At 43.2% G+C, this 18,717-nt stretch overlaps 2 protein-coding genes across 4 annotated transcripts in view; one reads left to right on the top strand and one right to left on the bottom strand.

Moving 5' to 3' along the window:
• Positions 1-18,717, bottom strand: part of ATP6V1E2 (ATPase H+ transporting V1 subunit E2) — a 454,269-nt gene that overhangs the window by 10,430 nt on the left and 425,122 nt on the right. The gene's annotated exons all lie outside the window — the stretch shown is intronic.
• The window catches only part of PRKCE (protein kinase C epsilon), a 596,864-nt gene that overhangs the window by 384,364 nt on the left and 193,783 nt on the right, over positions 1-18,717 (top strand). The gene's annotated exons all lie outside the window — the stretch shown is intronic.

The following is an 18,717-nucleotide window of genomic DNA, read 5'->3' as shown; positions in this document are numbered from 1 at the left end:
AGGTGGTCACAAAGCACCGAGCTGATCTCCCTGTGCTATGTGGCTGCTTCCCACTAGCTATCTATTTTACATTTGGTAGTGTATATATGTCCATGCCACTCTCTCACCCTGTCACATCTCACCCCTCCCCCTCCCCATATCCTCAAGTCCATTCTCTAGTAGGTCTGTGTCTTTATTCCCATCTTGGCACTAGGTTCTTCATGATCTTTTTTTTTTTTTCCTTAGATTCCATATATATGTGTTAGCATACTGTATTTGTTTTTCTCTTTCTGACTTACTTCACTCTGTATGACAGACTCTAACTCCATCCACCTCACTACAAATACCTCCATTTCATTTCTTTTTATGGCTGAGTAATATTCCATTGTATATATGTGCCACATCTTCTTATCCATTCATCTGATGATGGACACTTAGGTTGCTTCCATGTCCTGGCTATTGTAAATAGAGCTGCAATGAACATTTTGGTACATGACTCTTTTTGAATTATGGTTTTCTCTGGGTATATGCCCAGTAGTGGGATTGCTGGGTCGTATGGTAGTTCTATTTTTAGTTTTTTAAGGAACCTCCATACTGTTCTCCATAGTGGCTGTATCAATTTACATTCCCACCAACAGTGCAAGAGGGTTCCCTTTTCTCCACACCCTGTCCAGCATTTATTGTTTGTAGATTTTTTGATGATGGCCATTCTGACTGGTGTGAGGTGATACCTCATTGTAGTTTTGATTTGCATTTCTCTAATGATTAGTGATGTTGAGCATCCTTTCATGTGTTTGTTGGCAATCTGTATATCTTCTTTGGAGAAAGTCTGTTTAAGTCTTCTGCCCATTTTTGGATTGGGTTGTTTTTTTTTTTTTTTTTTTTGATATTGAGCTGCATGAGCTGCTTGTAAATTTTGGAGAGTAATCCTTTGTCAGTTGCTTCCTTTGCAAATATGTTCTCCCATTCTGAGGGTTGTCTTTCTGTCTTGTTTATGGTTTCCTTGGCTGTGCAAAAGCTTTTAAGTTTCATTAGGTCCCATTTGTTTATTTTTGTTTTTATTTCCATTTCTCTAGGAGGTGGGTCAAAAAGGATCTTGCTGTGATTTATGTCATGGAGTGTTTTGCCTGTGTTTTCCTCTAAGAGTTTTATAGTGTCTGGCCTTGATTTAGGTCTTTAATCCATCTTGAGCTTATTTTTGTGTATGGTGTTAGGGAGTGTTCTAATTTCATTCTTTTACATGTAGCTGTCCAGTTTTCCCAGCACCACTTACTGAAGAGGCTGTCTTTTCTCCGTTGTATATTCTTGCCTCCTTTATCAAAGATAGAGTGACCATATGTGCGTGGGTTTATCTCTGGGCTTTCTATGTTGTTCCATTGATCTATATTTCTGTTTTTGTGCCAGTACCATACTGTCTTGATTACTGTAGCTTTGTAATATAGTCTGAAGTCAGGGCACCTGATTCCTCCAGCTCTGTTTTTCTTTCTCAAGATTGCTTTGGCTATTCGAGGTCTTTTGTGTTTCCATACAAATTGTGAAATTTTTTGTTCTAGTTCTGTGAAAAATGCCATTGGTAGTTTGATACGGATTGCACTGAATCTGTAGATTGCTTTGGGTAGTATAGTCATTTTCACAATGTTGATTCTTCCAATCCAAGAACATGGTATATCTCTCCATCTGTTTGTATTGTCTTTAATTTCTTTCATCAGTGTCTTATAGTTTTCTGAATACAGGTCCTTTGCCTCCTTACGTAGGTTTATTCCTAGGTATTTTATTTTTTTGTTGCAGTGGTAAATGGGAGTGTTTCCTTAATTTCTCTTTCACATTTTTCATCATTAGTGTATAGGAATGCAAGAGATTTCTGTGCATTAATTTTGTATCCTGATACTTTACCAAATTCATTGATTAGCTGTAGTAGTTTTCTGGTAGCATCTTTAGGATTCTCTGTGTATAGTATCATGTCATCTGCATACAATGACAGTTTTACTTCTTTTCTGATTTGGATTCCTTTTATTTCTTGGTCTTCTCTGATTGCCATGGCTAAAACTTCCAGAACTATGTTGAATAATAGTGGTGAGAGTAGGCAACGTTGTCTTGTTCCTGATCTTAGTGGAAATGGTTTCAGCTTTTCACCATTGAGAACGATGTTGGCTGTGGGTTTGTCATATATGGCCCTTATTATGTGGGGTAAGTTCCCTCTGTGCCTACTTTCTGGAGGATTTTTATCATAAATGGGTGTTGAATTTTGTTGAAAGCTTTTTCTGCATCTATTGAGATGATCATATGGTTTTTCTCCTTCAGTTTGTTAATATGGTGTATTACATTGATTGATTTGCATATATTGAAGAATCGTTGCATTCCTGGGATAAACCCCACTTGATCATGGTGTATGATCCTTTGAATGTGCTGTTGGATTCTGTTTGCTAGTATTTTGTTGAGGATTTTCACATCTATGTTCATCAGTGATATTGGCCTGTAGTTTTCTTTTTTTGTGGCATCTTTGTCTGGTTTTGGTATCAGGGTGATGGTGGTTTATGTTCCTGTTACCATTTTCTTAATTGTTTTGGGTTTGTTATTGTAGGTCTTTTCCTTCTCTTGTGTTTCCTGCCTAGAGAAGTTCCTTTAGCATTTGTTGTAAAGCTGGTTTGATGGTGCTGAATTCTCTTAGCTTTTGCTTGTCTCTAAAGGTTTTAATTTCTCCGTCGAATCTGAATGAGATCCTTGCTGGGTAGAGCAATCTTGGTTGTAGGTTTTTCCCTTTCATCACTTTCAATATGTCCTGCCACTCCCTTCTGGCTTGCCGAGTTTCTGCTGAAAGATCAGCTGTTAACCTTATGGGGATTCCCTTGTATGTTATGTGTTGCTTTTCCCTTGCTGCTTTTAATATTTTTTCTTTGTATTTAATTTTTGATAGTTTGATTAATATGTGTCTTGGCATGTTTCTCCTTGGATTTATCCTGTATGGGACTCTCTGTGCTTCCTGGACTTGATTGACTATTTCCTTACCCACATTAGGGAAGTTTTCAACTATAATCTCTTCAGATATTTTCTCCATCCCTTTTTTTTTTTCTCTTCTTCTCAGGGACCCCTATAATTTGAATGTTGGTGTGTTTTATGTTGTCCCAGAGGTCTCTGAGATTGTCCTCAATTCTTTTCATTCTTTCTTCTTTATTCTGCTCTGCCATAGTTATTTCCACTATTTTATCTTCCAAACCACTTATCCGTTCTTCTGCCTCAGTTATTCTGCTATTGATTCCTTCTACAGAATTTTTAATTTCATGTATTGTGTGGTTCATCATTATTTGTTTGCTCTGTAGTTCTTCTAGGTCCTTGTTAAATGTTTCTTGTATTTTCTGCATTGTATTTCCAAGATTTTGGGTCATCTTTACTATCATTACTCTGAATTCTTTTTCAGGTAGACTTCCTGTTTCCTCTTCACTTGTTTGGTCTGATGGGTTTTTACCTTGCTCCTTCATCTGCTGTGTATTTCTCTCTCTTCTCATTTTGCTTAACTTACTGTGTTTGGGGTCTCTGTTCCGCAGGCTGCAGGTTTGTAGTTCCTCTTGTTTTTGGTGTCTGCTCCCAGTGAGTAAGGTTGGTTCAGTGGGTTGTGTAGGCTTCCTGGTAGAGGGGACTGGTGCCTGTTGTCTGGTGGATGAGGCTGGATCTTGTCTTTCTGGTGGGCAGGACCACGTCTGGTTGTGTGTTTTGGGGTGTATGTGAACTTATTATGCTCTTAGGCAGCCTCTCTCCTAATGGGTGGGTTTGTGTACCTGTCTTGGTAGTTGTTTGGCATAGGGTGTCCAGCACTGTAGCTTGCTGGTCGTTGAGTGGAGCTGGGTCTTAGGGTTGAGATGGAGGTCTCTGGGAGAGCTTTCACCATTTGATATTATGTGAGGCAGGGAGGTCTCTGGTGAACCAATGTCCTGAAATCAGCTCTCCCACCTCAGAAGCTCAAGCCTGACACCCGGCCAGAGCACCAAGACCCTGTCAGCCACACAGCTCAGAAGAAAAGGGAGAAAAAGAAAGAAATGAAGGAAGGAAGGAAGGAAGGAAGGAGGGAGGGAGGGAGGGAGGGAGAATAAAATAAAGTTATTAAAATAGAAAAAAAATTATTAAAAATAAAGAAATAAGTAATAAAAAAAGAGAGAGAAAGAAAGGAGAGCAACCAAACCAAAAACCAAATCCACCAGTGATAAAAGAGCTAAAAACTATACTAAAAAAACAAAACAAAACAGATAGTCAGAACCCTAGGACAGATGGCAAAAGTAAAGCTATACAGACAAAATCACACAGAGAAGCATACACATACACATACACACTCACAAAAAGAGAAAAAGGGGAAAAAATATATATATATATAAATATTAAAAAAAGGGAGAGAGCAACCAAATCAGTAAACAAATCTACCAGTGATAATAAGCTATAAATACTAAACTAAGATAAACATAAAACCAGAAACAAATTAGATGCAGAAAGCAAACCCCAAGTCTGCAGTTGCTCCCAGAGTCCACCACCTCAATTTTGGGATGATTCGTTGTCTATTCAGGTATTGCACAGATACAGCATACATCAAGTTGATTGTGGAGATTTGATCCACTGCTCCTGAGGCTGCTGGCAGAAATTTCCCTTTCTGTTCTTTGTTCACACAGCTCCTGGGGTTCAGCTTTGGATTTGGCCCCGCCTCTGCATGTAGGTCGCCTGAGGGTGTTTTTTGGGAAGTCTGAGGTCTTCTGCCAGTGTTCAGTAGGTGTTCTGTAGGAGTTGTTCTACATGTAGATGTAGTTTTGATGTATTTGTGGGGCGGAAGGTGATCTCCACGTCTTACTTCTCCGCCATCTTGAAGGTGCCTCCTAAAATAGAGGCCAGGTCAGCCCTTCCTCAGAAGACCTTTTGGGTCCTGCATCCTGGGCTCCTTGGTTCCCCTTGGCCTGGCTCTTCTTCATTCTCATGAGTTCACAGCATGGAGCCAGGCAAGCTTTCTACTTCAGTGATTTCAGAAATCGGGTGGATTGTTCTTTGTCTCAGAAAGAATTCATTTTGAAGATGCTGATGGCCTCAGCTCTGGCTGGTGGCCAGCTTCAGGAAGTGTGGTTCACAAGCCGTCAAGGACTGTGCATACTCCACATTCCTTGGGTAATGCAATTCTGGACCCAAATCGATTCCAGAAGTTTGATCTTCCAAGAGGGGCCAATGCTCTGCTCATTTATTTTTGAGTGAGAATGCTGGATGACTCAAAAGCAAAAACTTGGGGGAAAATTTTTTTCTAAATTAATTCATTTATTTATTTTTGGCTGAATTGGGTCTTTGTTGCTGTGCGCGGGCTTTCCCTAGTTGCGGTGAGTGGGGGCTACTCTTTTTTGTGGTGTGCGGGCCTCTCATTGCAGTGGCTTCTCCTGTTGCAGGGCACAGGCACTAGGCGTGGGCTTCAGGAGTTGTGGCACGCGGGCTCGGTAGTTGTGGCTCGCGGGCTCTAGAGCGCAGGCTCAGTAGCTGTGGCACACAGGCTTAGTTGCTCCACGGCATGTGGGATCTTCCCAGACCAGGGCTTGAACCCGTGTCCCCTGCATTGGCAGGCGGATTCTTAACCACTGCGCCACCAGGGAAGTCCCGGACATTCTTTTAAGAGAGAGGCTATCTTGCCCTAAAAAAAAAAATCCCATCAAAGCATCTCCATTTTGATTTCTGACCTTTGACCTGCATACAGGATGTTTTCTCTCAAGTACCAAACAAATCCTAGAAAACTGAACATGATTTTAAAATATAATTCTCTCTCTTGGTTTCACCCAGACCAGGTGGGTGGCTCATTAAATGTAAAAAGTGCTTTGAAAATTAGGAGGCCAACATATGTATGTTAACTATTATCAACAGTCATGAAATCAGTGTCTCTTAATTTAAGTCATTTTTCTCCACAATGGGCCAGAATTCCACAGATGAGCCCAACTCCCCACTACAGCAGGGTTTACTGACTTGCTTTAAGGGCACATGGGGAAAACAAGGAAGAGGAAGATTAAGTTCTGTGTTCTGTTCTTTTTCTGATTAGCTGTAGGCCCTTAAGGCAGCTACATGATGATTATTTTGAGCCTCAGTTCCCTCATCTGTGAAATGGGTTCAACATTCCTTGCCTACTCCATTCAAGGCTGTCCTGAGGCTTAAACAGCAGCATTTTGAAAAGTCCTAAGGGTATTCGTAAAATGGAAAATTCCCACCTTGTGTTTTTTTTGTATTTTATATTCTCCCATCCACTTTTCACTTCCTCACCTTCAATAGGGACCCACGTGGGGATGACTGCACTATGTCCCACCAGTACCCCTCTGCCTGCACCTCCCATGAAACAGCTGGCTTTCTGAGCAAGGGGCACAGAGGGGTGGGCAGGTTTGCCCAGTGTAGACATCTGCCCAGTTGTCCTTGATCCCTTTTTTTCCTAACACTTGGCCTTTCTCCAGGGAGAGGCAGGTGATCGGCTCTGCATGGGGATTTTGGTGGCAGTGAAGGAAACCAGTGTCTGACAGGTGAGCTTTTCCTTTTGGTAGGAAATGCATTGTGCTTTGAATACAAAAGGGTCTTCTCCACCTGGACAAATTCTGCCCATCCTGCAAGACCCAACTCGATGTGACTCTTGCCCTCTTCCTCCTCCTTCCCAGAGAGAATGCACTCTCCCTTTTCACACCTCCCCATGGCAAAGACCAGAGTGTAGTAGTTGGCTGTGGGTCATATAACTCTCCAGTGATGCCGGATGTCTGACTTTGGTAGGGGGAATTCAACAGAGTTTCTAAAAGCAATTTGATTGGCTCGTCCCTGCTATCTGCATTCCCAAGGCTTTCCTTGGAGTCCCCTGATAGAGATTATTGACCTTTATAGTCAGAGTCTGAAGGGCAGAAGGATGAGACAAGCCTCTTTCTTTCTCCTTCTGAACTGACCTTGGGGCAGGGTTGTCTGTCCAAGCCTGTCCTTGCTGGAGTTTTACTGACCCCATCCCTTTCCCTATTTAGTGGTCTCCAGGGCCCTGGGGGTTTCCGCTTAGAAGCTTGGCCGGCAGTCACTAGGCTTAGAGTGTGATGGAAGCGCCCACTCCTGGGTCATGCTGCTGTGCTTTTTTTCCAGCCCTGACAGTGCACACAGCCCAGCCCTCTCTCAGGCCTCCAGATCCTTTAAGCCTCTGTTGACTTAAAGTGGTCCGAGACAGGGTGAGATGGGAGAGCATGCAGCAGACTGGGGGGCAGAGCCTTTTGCACACACATTTTGCAATGAACTGTGAGCCCAGATCAGACTTTGAGGAGCCAGGCCAGTTTAAGCCTGAATGGCTCCCAAGAAGCCCTCTGGTCAGGGAGGAGCATCTGTGAGTTTTATGCCTGCTGCAGGGAATACCTTCTGGTCTCCTTGTCGCTGTGGGAAAGCACTTACCTGATTCCTTGTAGGTCACCAAGGGTGGAGGGGCCTCACCTCTGCTTTTCTATGAATTCTTGTAAGCCCCACCTGTTCTAGAATGTCTGTCTTGATCTCCCTTCATTGGTTTCCCTCTGCCCAATTCCTCATTCCTTTTGCCAACTTAGTTCTTGAGGATGTAGCATTTTATGTTTTGTGACTTCTAATTCTCCATCATGCCTAGAAGACCCTTGGGGCAAAGACCAGGCCCTCGTGTCTGCTGACTCCAGCACACACCGGCTCCTAAGTGCCTGCCGTGAGAGGGCCCTGAAGCACAGTCCTCGGGGCCAGCACTGGAGGCCGGAGGGTAAAAACCAAGCCGCACCTGATAGGGAAGTGCCAAGCCCTTGCAGGGGCTCTCAGGGCCTGGCGTTTCCTCCGTTGGCCTCCCAGTGCTCCCTCCGCCGTCCTGTTCCTGGGATGGCTCAGGTGAGCTCACGGCCTGGGGTGCACAGTCCCAAATCCACAAAGCCACTTCCCTTCAATCGTGTTTACCTTTCACAAGAAAAGAGCTGAAGCAGGAAAGCTTAACAGAAACACTACCACCAAGACTCCGGCACTGGTCATTTCTTATGAGCCTTTTGTGACTGTCAAGTTTATGAAATTTAAGTCACCAGTCTTCCTTCTAATCCCCAAGCCGTGAGAAGCTGTCTGAGCATTTGTTTGCCATCCCTGCATGCCTGTCCCGGGGCACACCTAGGCTCTGGTGTTCTGCCCGTCAAAAGGTGTCTAATTTCTGTAATCACCTCTGAGTTTAATGGCTTTCAACCACATGGGTTGCAGCCAAGAGAAAACATCATTTCTAGTCATTTGGTTTCTTTCCTGCCTTCCCCACCTCCTCTCTCTCTCCTTGCCCCTCCCTCGTGAGCTGGTGGATTATAAAATGTTAGGTGTGACCTTGGGGGTAGGAAGGAACAAAGGTTTCAGTTTCCCCCTCCCTCCTGCTCCCCCAGCAAGGGCTCCTTGATGAGGTTCCAAAGGTAATGGGGTGATCTCAGGACATAGCCACCAGGGCCCGGAAAGAACATAACTTGGTATATATTTAATTTTTTTTTTTCCAGCAATGTCCCAGGGGTTATTGGGGGGCTCACCGGCACATTTTGGGTGTGTCTTCTCCCGTTTCTCTTTTTGTCAAAGCCTCACTCTTCTCCAGGAAAACAACACAACACAACACAGTGATTTATGCCCGCCACGGGCAGCAGCATCCTCTGTGCGTCATCCAAGAAGTCCCATGAAGGCCCTGATTCTTAATGATCCTCTTCTCCCCTCCCTGCACTTCTAGCCTGTGCCCACTGGAGAGGAAGGGGGAGAACAGCTGATGTGCCATGCCGGGGAGGTTGGATGCCGTTGTCTGTGGCAAGCCCACGAATAAGTGCTGAGATGACCTCAAGTCCTCCCACAAGAGCTACGCTGGTGTCAGCTTCTCTTTGCTACTGCAGTTCTCAAGACACATTCAGCTCATGTCATTTGACGCTCAGATCTGACCTTCCCAACCAGGGTACTGAGAACGGATTAGAGGCAGGCTGTGATGCGGCTCCTCCTGTCAGCTCTGGGGATAGCCCTGGGGTAGCCCGGGGTGGTGGGACCCTGGGCTGGTGGTTCCTGGTAGCAGGAATCTGTCTGCATTCCTCAGTGTATCACACACGTGCTATCACTTTCTCTCTCAGCTGTGATCATAATGGTTGGGAAACCATGAGCAGGGCAGAATCTTTATCTCACTTTTCCAGATGAGGAAACAGAGGTTCAGAGAAGTTATGTAGCCTGTGTCATAGCCGATCCCCTGAGTATGCGGCACTATCCTTGCTATTCTTCTCACCAGCCATGGATTTTAAGATGGCTCTGATATTTGAAGTCACGCTACATATCAGTTTCCTAGGGGCTGTTCTGTCTCTTTAGTGCTTTACCATTTGCAGGCATTATGGTCTGTATTTTTTTTTTTTTTTAAGGCATCACCAGAGTAAAGTGAGACACAAATACTCAGGGATGATTTCCAGTGTACGGAGAGAGGGAGGAGAGAAGCTATGTAATCTAAGGTTGTATCACTGTCAGCATGATCCCCTCTTTCCTCTGGTTGTTGAGTATATCTAAGGTTTGAGCCTCTTTTCAAAAGGCAGTGTGTGCAAATAACATGATCCTGTATGTAGAAAATATTAATGAACACATACACACAAACACACACGCAGAGGACCTACTAGAACTAATAATAAATGAGTAGAGGAGGGCCACAGGATGTAAGATCAATATACAAAAATCAGTTGTATTTCTATATACTAGCAATGAGCAATCCAAAAGTGAAATTAAGAAAATAGTTCCATTCACAGTGACATCAGAAAGAATTAAATGCTTAGGAATAAATTTAACCAAAGGAGCTGGGGACTTACATACTAAAAAATACAAAACATTGTTGAGAGAAATTAAGGAAGATCTAAATAAATGGAGAAACAGTTCATGTTTATGGATTAAAAGACTCAGCATCATTAAAATGGCATGTCTCCCCAAGTTGGTTTACATATTCAATGCAATTCCTACCAAAATCTCATTAGGTTTCTTTGCAGACATTAACAATCTGAACTTAAAATTCATATGGAAGTTTAAAGGACTCAAAAAGGCCAAAGGAATCTGGAAAAAGAAGAACAAAACTGGAGGATACACATTTCCTGATTTCAAAACTTCCTCTAAAGCTACAGTAACCAAAACAGTATGGTGCTAGCATAAAAATACACAGATCAATGCAACAGAATTGAGAGCCCAGAAATAAACCTTTACATTTATGGCTAATTGATTTTCCACAATAGTGACAAGACCATTGAATGAGGAAAAGATGGTCTTTCCAATAAATGATGAACATTTAGATTCTTTTCCCACACCATACACTAAAATTAACTCAAAGTGGACCTAAAAACAAGAGCTTGTCATACAACTTCCTGTGAAGTTAAAAGGCTGAGAATGTCAAAGGCTGGGAGCACCAGCAGAAGAGGTATCAGTAAGATTATCTTTTTGTCAAGAACTTCAGTGATTTCAAAGAAATAACTGCGTGTGAGAGAAAAAAACAGTGAAAACGTGGTGAGAAATCCTGCTCTGAGGAGGAAGCATCCTTCTGTCACTGTTCAGACTCCATTAGTCATTTGCAGCCTAAGAAATTTGGGCTCAATAAGGGACCTTACTATGTTATAAGGAAGCTTACTTTTTAATATAAAATAGCTACTTTTTATTTCAAATTCTTCTTATTTCCTATGTGTAGCTTCCCCCCACCCTCACCCCAATCTCCTGGTGACGTAGGAAAAGAGTTGCCATCATCTTCATTTTAGCTAACGTTTCTCTCATGCTTGCCATGTGCCATGCTCTGCTCCCAGCACTTTACAAATTACTAAGACACTGGATTCTCACAACAGCCCTAGGAGGTGGATCCTGTTATCACTGCTACTTTACAGATGAGGAAATTGAGGCCAAAGTGGTTTTGTGACTTGCAGCTAGCAAGACGCAGAGCTGGGAGACAGATTCTGGCAGCGTGATTACAGGACTGACCATTCCACGCCTAGTGCCGCCTCTTATCACTTGTGTTTGGTAATTGAGGAAACTGCAGTGCAGGGACATTAAGTGATTATGCAGGGTTGAACAGCAAGTTCTGTGTCATTTTGTCTAGTGTTTTGCTTCTGCATCATGTGCTCACCTAGTCCCCCACTAAGAACACACAGCCCTCATAGGTAAGGTGTTTAGTAGAGAAGAATTACAAGAGAATGAAAATCTTCGTTCATTCCTTCATCCCTTAGTGCAACTCCTATCCCAGTTTAGAATCTCTGCAATTTCAACCATGCACAGAATCCTGGGGTTCAAAGACTTCTCTTAGAAATCCCCTAGTTCGGTCTCTCTATCAGGGCTAAAAATTCATCAACAGCTCTTCTGTAGCTTCTGCTTGTGTATTTTCTGCAATAGGAAATTCACTACCTTGTAACTGTCAGTTATTTGATGTACCTACTAGCTAGAAAATTCTCCTTTTTGGGCACTGGTCGGTATTGGCGTTGCTGTGACTTGCATTCTTAACCTTGGTTTTGCCCTCTGGAACAATGCTCAGTATGTCTAATTTTTACATGTCAGGGCTTTGTCGTTAAAAGCAGGACTCAGGAGTCCGATTGCCTGGGTTTGAATCCTGGCTCTGCCACAAACATGCTCTGTAACCTTAGGCCTTAGTTTCTTCATCTGTAAAATGGGAACAGGCTATTTAGAGGAGGTGTCAGTTAATCCACATCAGCAGGAGCTCAGTAGCTGCTCACTGTTACCATAGTTGGAAACAGTAATTACATTCTATCTCAGTCTTACTTCTTCACTATTAGTATCCCTGGTTCTTCAAATATCTGTCCCCAAAAAACAGAAGCCAGAACCGAGCTCAATAACCCCTGACCCATCTGACCACGCCTGCTTGTGAGTAGAGCACATAGTACTTTTTAGATGGGGTTTATTTGTCCTAATGAAGCCTTCTGATAAAGCTGTTCGTTTCATGTGTATTACCTGGTGGGGTTGTGTGCTGCCTTCCTCAAACCCTCTCTTCTTTCCTTTCTTAAAAGGTATTGTGTTAAGATAGAAATTGGCAGCAATTAGTGAATTTAGGTGTTTCCAGATTTTAGATCCTTTCCTTTTGAATCACTATTCATTAGAAACTTTACTATGCATTATGAGTAACTATCTCTTTATCTAAAATTAAATATTGGATACTAGTCAAGTGTGGAGTTAGAGTTTGTCCTCATCATACCATGCTTCCAGTGGGTGGTGGCAGAGCTGAAATCACCTTCTCCCATTCTTCTTTTTTTTTTTTTAATTAATTAATTTATTTGTTTATTTTTGGCTGTGTTGGGTCTTCGTTTCTGTGCGAGGGCTTTCTCTAGTTGCGGCGAGTGGGGGCCGCTCTTCATCGCGGTGCGCGGGCCTCTCACTGTCGCGGCCTCTCTTGTTGCGGAGCACAGGCTCCAGACGCGCAGGCTCAGTAGTTGTGGCTCACGGGCCCAGTTGCTCCGCGGCATGTGGGATCCTCCCAGACCAGGGCTCGAACCCGTGTCCCCTGCATTGGCAGGCGGATTCTCAACCACTGCGCCACCAGGGAAGCCCCACCTTCTCCCATTATTAAAGGTGGCTTTCAAACTTTTCATTTTTAGTGCTGGAATCCATGGTTCTAATAATAATGAGAAATAGTTCTAATACTAATACAAAAACCCAAGTATATAAAACACATGGAAGCATTTCTGCTCTGACTGAAAGATGGGACTTGGAGCTGTTTTGATTGCTTTTGCTGCAAGAGATCACCTCAAAACTTAGAGGCTCAGCCGGTTGGTTCTGGTGCAGGGCAGTCAGAGGGTGGTTGGAACAGTGAGGGTGGCAGGGAGCTGAAGTCCCTGGGGGCAAGCTGTCGTGAGGATCAGAAGAGCAACAGCTTATGAAAAGATCTGAGTGTGAATATGTGCGTTAGGAGTATTCACAGTGCTCTTCTTACAGTGGCCGATACAGAGGAGAGGCAGAAGTCCACTCAGCAGCCGACGGGCAGATGAAATGCAACAGTTAGATTCAGACCTCAAGAGTTACCTCCTAACCTAGTTCCCTTTCTTCTGCTCCCCCTTTGCCCTCACTTTTGGGCTTTCAACATTAAAATAGTGAGTGAATTCATGGATTTCTCAGTGTTTTGCAGTTCCAGCTAGAAGGAACCTCAGAGACCGTGTAGTTCAATTCCTGTGAGGTTCAGTGGCCTTCTGCAGCTCACACAGACAGGAGACGTGGCTGGAGGGAGGGCCACGGTTTGCAGCTTCTGTAGGGAGCAGCTGACTTTAGCTTTCTCTTCTGACAGGAGGCAAATGTCCTGAGCCAAGTGGCCTGCAGCAGGTCAGGACGAGAGGAGGAGCCTCTGGAAAGCTGGACCAGGACTGGCTGGGGTCCAGGTGCTCATTGTGTGGGGATGAAATGAAATGTTTCCAGAGGAACTGGCTCATTGTTTAGGATGCTAAATATTTATTTGATCCATCCAAACTTTAACTGAAGAAGCCAAAGGTTCTGAATTTTAAGTCCCACAAACCCAGCTTGGAGGGAACAGGGAAGAGGAGGTGAGAGTTGTTTCCAGTCAGAAAATTGTGGGAAAGATCTTAATGCAGGACACGACAGTGTCCAGGTGTCTGCACGTCACCTGGTGAGAGGGGACTTGGCCTCCCACCAAGCAGGACAGACCGAGGTGCTGCCAGTTTTCCAGATGTTACAACAGTTTTACCACCTGCCATGGGTTCAGTCACATGGAATGATCCTTCATTCTATTACTTGAAATGATACCTTTAAATGAAATAAAATAGTATCAATGCCTATTTTCTTGCACTTTAATTGTTTTCCTTTGGCCTCTAAAGTTCTCTTCTGCAACTTTGTGGGCATAGTGGCCTCAGTCCATAGATCATTCCATCAACCAGGGCGATCCTTGTCACCTCAGCTCCTTCAAGTAAGCCTGGCTGTAAGTGATAGGTTAGTTCTTATAAATCAAATGACCCAGAATCTGATTCAGGAAAAAAAAAGCCATTTTCAAGACCATTGGGATTCATCTTGCTTCTGCAGGGATTAGTGATTTTGCCAATGGTTCCCAGCCAGTGGGAGAGGCATTTCATCATCTTGGTTATCCCCTGCTATGCCTGTGCATCTTCTCCAAGCCCAGGGCCTGGTTTGGGCCATCTGCTCACCACTTGTAATGTGATCCATTAAGACAGTATCTGAATTATTTCTTTTAAATAAACTAAAATTCAAGAGATGTTGGACCTTTTAGAGATTAGCCAGCAAGAGTGTTTCTTACTGCTGACTTGACATTTTGGTATTGCTTTATGCTAAGGTCATGTGTTTGCACTATTATCACGTATACGGTAAAAATGGAAACCAAACAAAATTAAAAACTTTAAAGGACTAAGAAAAAATAGGCATTGAATTAATTGAACGTGAATTATTCTGTATTTTAACTTCAGAGCATATTTTTGTCTTTGAATTGTGTGCTGTTAAATGTTGGGAGAAGAATGGTTTTGCTGTGTATCTTTTCTCTAAAGAACATACTGCGCACTTCAATTTAGGAATGCATTTTCAGCTCCCCCAACACCCCCCCACCCCGACCAAGAACTGAGCTTAGCAAAATGAATGATTGAGGAAGCAAGTTCACATACAATCATTACACATAAGATCAGACAGCCCTTCCCTTCCATGTCCACTGCCTGGACAGTCCAAGAACCTGCGTGACTCTGTCCAAGGTTTCATGATACCTGCTGTGAATGAGATTTTGGGTGGGCAAAGCAGCAGAGGGTAAAGTCTCAGAGCTCTACTGCTCCTAGGCAGCCCACAGACACATACAGACAGAGCCGGCATCCAGAGGGAAGTGGGCAAGAGCAGAGAAGGCAAACAGCACCCACTCTGTGCAGCACAAGCTGCATAGAGCAGTCCTTCCCTCCAGTGCTGCCGAGTTACAGGGGGCCAGTGGGAACAGGGCTCCAGGAAAGTTCTATATGCTTCTAAGATGTTCAACCCTGCTCACATCGAAGTGACCATCTCAGTGACCAAAAGAATACTCTGTCTAGTCCTGTCAATCTTACGGTCAGATTTTTTTTTTTTTTCTTTAATTGTATCCTATTCGTTCTAATTTTTTCTATATTCTTTTTTAGCATTATTCTCTGGTGCAGAGAACCAGTTCTCTCTGGTACATTGTTCTGCTGAGGCCAGTGTCCCCGAGCGGTGGTTTCGGGCTGGTTACAGTAAGGGAATGACACCTGCAGAGCAGTGCACTCTGTAAAATTATACAAGGGGAAGCCCCTTTTATTCAAGGGAGCCGTGGGACTTGGCTTCCTGGCAGCTGGCCCCCAGTGCACCTCCTTGGCATGTGAGATCCCTGGAGGAGAGTTTTCAATCCCCTCTTTTAGTTGTTGGGGGAAATCGGGACTGGCAGAGATTCCTGGAGATTAGCATCACACTTGCTTTCCTGAGTGTGATGCTTGCAGCATCTTCTCATTCATGCATAAGCGAAATATTTCTCACTCTCCTACTAGGTATAAAGCGCTGCGTCAGACGCTGGTGACATGGAAATGAGTAAGTTAGACATGGCCCCTACCCTCTTGCGGAGGGCAGGGTTTTTAGACTGTCACGAACGAAATCTGCCCCAGTGCGCAGGCTAGTCAGTATGTCCTGGTGACTGGTCATCCTGTGGGTGCTCCCTGGGCCGATGTGTCTTACCCGATCTGGTCGGCCTCCTCAAGCAAAGTGTTCCCCTCATCAGGAAGCCATGAGAGGCCCAGCATGCCAAGAAAGTCCTGCTGTGATTCTAAAACTATCCCGGGGAAGTAGGGACTGCACACAAACTATGGGGACTAAGAGGTAAATAGGAAAATTGGGCAGAATGAGGGCTGAGGTTCTCTGTAATGTAATACCATTCAGTTTTCTTTATTTTGGATTGACTAACCCCTCCCCCTGCCCCCACTTTACTACCCCTATTCTTTTAACTAGGGGTTGAAAGATAAAAATTCAGCTTATTAATGAAGGTTTTCCTACATTGAAAACAATAACACACAATAACCCTCAAACATGTGTCTCACTTAACTAAGTATATTCTTGGAAATCAGAAAGCAGAGGAGTAAAGCTGATCATTTTTTTCCTTTAGGATCCAGTTGCCGAGTAGCTTGCAGTTAACATCTTTTGCCACTAGAGGGTGATCACAGTCGGAAAAGTAGAGCTGAGATGGTCAATATTGAACCAGGGAATATTGACGAAATAGCAACTGGTTAGTTATTACGTTTGATGGATACAGGGCTAGAAAGAGCAGCCTGAAGACCTAAAGTGCTTTTGGCTTAGCTGGATGAGAGAATTTGTGATATTCCAGGAGAAGAGATTTTGAAATTGCTATATACTTTTTTTTTATGAGCAAGATCCTGAAGTTAAGCAGAAAAGAATGGACAAAAAGTCAGGGGCAGAGCTGTGCTATTCTTTTAAAAATAGATACATAGAAGCATGTGTTTGTTTGTTCCTACTTGGTGTTTTTGTTTTACTTCTAAATTGAGAACAGCTGAAATAATTTCTGAATTGTTCTGGACTTTTGAGCCCAGACTCCCAGACGGTTTCTGTGGTCTGGGCCTTCAAAAACCCACCTGATGAGAGATGAAGCTCATCTTTGGAAAAAGCTATTTGAGGCTCTGTGAAGCAGCCCAAGCTTGTTTGTTTTCCCCTGCATTTGAAAATGGAAGTCAAGCATGCTCCCAGGACAGAGGATTCTACCATTGTGACCATCTTAAAAGGGGCAGGAAAGGATTTGCAGTTTTGCCAGATAGAGCAGTAACAGTCTCCGTTCTTTGTGCTGTAATAATCCTTACTGGTGACTTCTAAATTGGAGTAGCAGTTTCCTATCAAATTCATTTGAGAAGCGAATTGTTCAATAACTCGGGAAGAGCGTAGAAGATTCATTTCTGATGACTTTACAGAATCCTAGTTCCTCCCTGACCCTGAGAGTTGTCGACTGTAATGTGGTTTAGTCCTCAAATTTGCCAATTTTTGATGAATATAAGAATGGTTAACTGCCTTTAAGATATAGTGTTATTCCTTTGACACCCCAAAATCATCTAAATATATTTATAAATGAAGTTCACATGAATTTCAGTTAATGATGTATTTCTTAATACTGGCTGATAGGTAACCCCAAGTTAATCAGATTTCCTTGCACTGATGGTTTCTTTAAAACATGGTATTACATGATAATGGAAAGGACAGTCTTGGCAACAAATGCTTAAACCATAGCCCAAGGGATTTAGATTATCATCAGCAGCCTGCAGCAGAAGCAAAGTCTTACTGAATGCTATCTCTTTTCTAGATTAGATAGAAAGAAGAATTGGGGAGATACAAGGAAACATTTTCTGAGGCTGGTTATACTCTGATTTGGGTGACGGTACAAACTATGGGAATTGGAAAGTACCTCATTGGTCAAAAACTGGTAGCACATAAACTACTACAGGTGGCAAAATTATTATTTTTTTTTAACTCCCTTGGGCTCTTCCTTTGGGCTCCTTAGTTAGTAGTATAACTACTGTGGGGGGATTGAAGGGGAGGCCTGTTGTTGCTGACAGCAAGCGTATGTTTTCTGCAGATGTGGCTCTTCGTTTTTAACCAGAGTATGGAGGAGAAAATATTGACTTTCTAACTTGCAAAACCATGCTCTTAACTTATTTTACCCTTGCGCGTTCTTGGCCCTTCAAAATATTTAAATTCTTCCCCACTTCAGAGCTAGGATCATAGAGTGTCTGATAATAATTCTCCAAGCTTCTTGTATTCAGACGGGTAAAGGAGTGGGGGGTTGATGTAGTTCCTGGCTTATTCAAACCTAAAAGCCTACTATTAAGAGGGGAAGAGAAAAGGGGGAAGCAACTGTTTAAGACCTGCACCTTGAAAGAATGCTGTTTATCTAGTCTCCCCAGAGCAGGGAATGTGTCTGTGGGTGAACTAAACAACTCCTCCAAGAATCTCGGTGAGAAGCAGTGTTTTGGGTTTGTCATAGTTTCTCGCATACTCTGGAAATAACGAAAGCAGACATCATTTCATGCACAGTTTCTCTGATACCACCAACAGGCCTTCCATGCTACGGTCTGTGCAGTTAAGCTTCACAATCAAAACAAAAAAAGAGAAGCACACCCGTTTTGGTGAATAATTTGTTATTCTTCCCATCTGAATAGCCAGCGGTTATTTGTGTGTGAGGACCACAGTTCAGATAAGATCTGTTGTAACTGTAGTAATCTGGAGAAATTGCTGTTCAGATTTTAGCAGAATCCCTTTTACCTTCTTATTCTAGAATTAGCTACCTCTGACCGGCCTTGGCATTATCTTAATGATCAAGATCTGATGTCACTGGAGGTTAGAAACACATACAAAAAAAGAAAATTTAAATATTTTCCAATTGGAAAATTATCCTGAAGTATTTGTGTTATATTTCCAAGCCATAAATGATCACAGGTGCTTTGAGTCATGTTGCCGATTCCAGGAAAGTGTTTGCGCAAGTTTAGAAAATAGAACAGACCAGTTGATTCATACTTTAGCTGATGGCATTGTCCCCTGGGGAGCTAAGGCACCCTTGCCTTATGCACAAGGGGCTGGTGGAATGCTGCTGTTTAATTTGTCTTAACTCTCTCTTCTGGGGCTGTATTGCACAGCACCACTGCCCTCACCCCCCAACCCATTTATAAAGATCCAGCAGCAACCCTCCAGAGATTACTATTTCACAGGCATTCCAAAGGGCTGGCTGCCAATAGCTCAGCCATTTTAATCTTTGCATTTCCCTTGAGAGAA

Source organism: Balaenoptera borealis (assembly GCF_965194805.1).
Source record: "Balaenoptera borealis genome assembly, chromosome: 15".
NCBI lineage: Eukaryota > Metazoa > Chordata > Mammalia > Artiodactyla > Balaenopteridae > Balaenoptera > Balaenoptera borealis.
Note: the sequence above shows the minus strand (reverse complement) of the source record. Positions and strands in the feature narration are given on the sequence as shown.